Source organism: Sturnus vulgaris, unplaced genomic scaffold (genome assembly GCF_052056855.1).
Source record: "Sturnus vulgaris isolate bStuVul1 unplaced genomic scaffold, bStuVul1.hap1 Scaffold_212, whole genome shotgun sequence".
Taxonomy (NCBI): Eukaryota; Metazoa; Chordata; class Aves; order Passeriformes; family Sturnidae; genus Sturnus; species Sturnus vulgaris.
In genome coordinates, this window is record NW_028276272.1 from 1,277,861 (window position 1) to 1,281,777 (window position 3,917).

Consider the following 3,917-nt stretch of genomic DNA (forward strand, 5'->3'; position numbering starts at 1 on the left):
TGCTGTTAGGGAATCGCTCCTTGAAAGGCGAGCGAGAGCGTCCTTCCGGGTGCATTGCACTGAGTCGAGTGCTCGCTTCGGGACTTTGCTCTCGGGGGCCAAGGCAAGAGGGCGTGCTTCCCCCAAGAACCGAGAACACGCTGTTGGGCAGAGCTGCAACTGACCGCTGGAGTTCAGCTCTCGCCGGACGGCAGAAGGCGAAGAACGAAGCCGCTTGCGAGCGGGCGCAGTGCAGCGAAGAGCTCTCCGAATTCGCCGCTAGCTCCACGGTCCTTCTCAGCTGCGAGTAGCAGCAGCTCGCAGTACACAGAGCTTCGCAAAGGCCCGAAGAGCCGGAGGGAAGTATCGCACACGCAAATGTGCCAGGACAGAGACGTGTTCTACGTTGTCCCCTCTCGTCGTGCAGTTTGTGCCTCTGCTGCTTCTGCTGTTAGGAATCGCTCCTTGAAAGGCGAGCGAGAGCGTCCTTCCGGGTGCATTGCACTGAGTCGAGTGCTCGCTCGGGACTTTGCTCTCGGGGCCAAGGCAAGAGGGCGTGCTTGCCCCGCAGAACCCGAGAACACGCTGTTGGGCAGAGCTGCAACTGACCGCTGGAGTTCAGCCTTCGCCGGACGGCAGAAGGCGAAGAACGAAGGCGCTTGCGAGCGGCGCAGTGCAGCGAAGAGCTCTCCGAATTCGCCGCTAGCTCCACGGTCCTTCTCAGCTGCGAGTAGCAGCGCTCGCAGTACACAGAGCTTCGCAAGGCCCGAAGAGCCGGAGGGAAGTATCGCACACGCAAATGTGCCAGGACAGAGACGTGTTCTACGTTGTCCCCCTCTCGTCGTGCAGTTTGTGCCTCTGCTGCTTCTGCTGTTAGGAATCGCTCCTTGAAAGGCGAGCGAGAGCGTCCTTCCGGGTGCATTGCACTGAGTCGAGTGCTCGCTCGGGACTTTGCTCTCGGGGGCCAAGGCAAGAGGGCGTGCTTGCCCGCAGAACCGAGAACACGCTGTTGGGCAGAGCTGCAACGGGACCGGCTGGGAGTTCAGCTCTCGCCGGACGGCAGAAGGCGAAGAACGAAGCCGCTTGCGAGCGGGCGCAGTGCAGCGAAGAGCTCTTCCGAATTCGCCGCTAGCTCCACGGTCCTTCTCAGCTGCGAGTAGCAGCGCTCCGCAGTACACAGAGCTTCGTAAGGCCCGAAGAGCCGGAGGGAAGTATCGCTCACGAAAATGTGCCAGGACAAGAGACGTGTTCTACGTTGTCCCTTCTCGTCGTGCAGTTTGTGCCTCTGCTGCTTCTGCTGTTAGGAATCGCTCCTTGAAAGGCGAGCGAGAGCGTCCTTCCGGGTGCATTGCACTGAGTCGAGTGCTCGCTCGGGACTTTGCTCTCGCGGCCAAGGCAAGAGGGCGTGCTTGCCCGCAGAACCGAGAACACGCTGTTGGGCAGAGCTGCAACTGACCGCTGGAGTTCAGCTCTCGCCGGACGGCAGAAGGCGAAGAACGAAGCCGCTTGCGAGCGGCGCAGTGCAGCGAAGAGCTCTCCGAATTCGCCGCTAGCTCCACGGTCCTTCTAAGCTGCGAGTAGCTGCTCTCGCAGTACACAGAGCTTCGCAAGGCCCGAAGAGCCGGAGGGAAGTATCGCACACGCAAATGTGCCAGGACAGAGACGTGTTCTACGTTGTCCCCTCTCGTCGTGCAGTTTGTGCCTCTGCTGCTGCTTCTGCTGTTAGGAATCGCTCCTTGAAAGGCGAGCGAGAGCGTCCTTCCGGGTGCATTGCACTGAGTCGAGTGCTCGCTCGGGACTTTGCTCTCGGGGCCAAGGCAAGAGGGCGTGCTTGCCCCCAGAACCGAGAACACGCTGTTGGGCAGAGCTGCAACTGACCGCTGGAGTTCAAGCTCTCGCCGGACGGCAGAAGGCGAAGAACGAAGCCGCTTGCGAGCGGCGCAGTGCAGCGAAGAGCTCTCCGAATTCGCCGCTAGCTCCACGGTCCCTTCTCAGCTGCGAGTAGCAGCGCTCGCAGTACACAGAGCTTCGCAAGGCCCGAAGAGCCGGAGGGAAGTATCGCACACGCAAATGTGCCAGGGACAGAGACGTGTTCTACGTTGTCCCCCTCTCGTCGTGCAGTTTTGTGCCTCTGCTGCTTCTGCTGTTAGGAATCGCTCCTTGAAAGGCGAGCGAGAGCGTCCTTCCGGGTGCATTGCACTGAGTCGAGTGCTCGCTCGGGACTTTGCTCTCGGGGCCAAGGGCAAGAGGGCGTGCTTGCCCGCAGAACCGAGAACACGCTGTTGGGGCAGAGCTGCAACTGACCGCTGGAGTTCAGCTCTCGCCGGACGGCAGAAGGCGAAGAACGAAGCCGCTTGAGAGCGGCGCAGTGCAGCGAAGAGCTCTCCGAATTCGCCGCTAGCTCCACGGTCCTTCTCAGCTGCGAGTAGCAGCGCTCTCAGTACACAAGAGCTTCGCAAGAACCGAAGACCCGGAGGGAAGTATCTGCACACGAAAATGTGCCAGGACAGAGACGTGTTCTACGTTGTCCCTTCTCGTCGTGCAGTTTGTGCCTCTGCTGCTTCTGCTGTTAGGGAATCGCTCCTTGAAAGGCGAGCGAGAGCGTTCTTCCGGGTGCATTGCACTGAGTCGAGAGCTCGCTCGGGACTTTGCTCTCGGGGCCAAGGCAAGAGGGCGTGCTTGCCCGCAGAACCGAGAACACGCTGTTGGGCAGAGCTGCAACTGACCGCTGGAGTTCAGCTCTCGCCGGACGGCAGAAGGCGAAGAACGAAGGCGCTTGCGAGCGGCGCAGTGCAGCGAAGAGCTCTCCGAATTCGCCGCTAGCTCCACGGTCCTTCTCAGCTGCGAGTAGCAGCGCTCGCAGTACACAGAGCTTCGCAAGGCCGAAGAGCCGGAGGGAAGTATCGCACACGAAAATGTGCCAGGACAGAGACGTGTTCTACGTTGTCCCCTCTCGTCGTGCAGTTGTGCCTCTGCTGCTCTTCTGCTGTTAGGAATCGCTCCTTGAAAAGGCGAGCGAGAGCGTCCTTCCGGGTGCATTGCACTGAGTCGAGTGCTCGCTCGGGGACTTTGCTCTCGCGGCCCAAGGCAAGAGGGGCGTGCTTGCCCGCAGAACCGAGAACAACGCTGTTGGGCAGAGCTGCAACTGACCGCTGGAGTTCAGCTCTCGCCGGACGGCAGAAGGCGAAGAACGAAGCCGGCTTGCGAGCGGGCGCAGTGCAGCGAAGAGCTCTACGAATTCGCCGCTAGCTCCACGGTCCTTCTCAGCTGCGAGTAGCAGCGCTCGCAGTACACAGAGCTTCGCAAGGCCCGAAGACCCGGAGGGAAGTATCGCTCACGCAAATGTGCCAGGACAGAGACGTGTTCTACGTTGTCCCCTCTCGTCCGTGCAGTTTGTGCTCTGCTGCTTCTGCTGTTAGGAATCGCTCCTTGAAAGGCGGAGCGAGAGCGTCCTTCCGGGTGCATTGCACTGAGTCCGAGTGCTCGCTCGGGACTTTGCTCTCGGGGCCAAGGCAAGAGGGCGTGCTTGCTCGAAGAACCGAGAACACGCTATTGGGCAGAGCTGCAACTGACCGCTGGAGTTCAGCTCATCGCCGGACGGCAGAAGGCGAAGAACGAAGCCGCTTGCGAGCGGCGCAGTGCAGCGAAGAGCTCTCCGAATTCGCCGCTAGCTCCACGGTCCTTCTCAGCTGCGAGTAGCAGCGCTCGCAGTACACAGAGCTTCGCAAGGCCCGAAGAGCCGGAGGGAAGTATCGCTCACGAAAATGTGCCCAGGACAGAGACGTGTTCTACGTTGTCCCCTCTCGTCGTTGCAGTTTGTGCCTCTGCTGCTTCTGCTGTTAGGAATCGCTCCTTGAAGGCGAGCGATGAGCGTCCTTCCGGGTGCATTGCACTGAGTCGAGTGCTCGCTCGGGACTTTGCTCTCGCGGCCAAAGGCA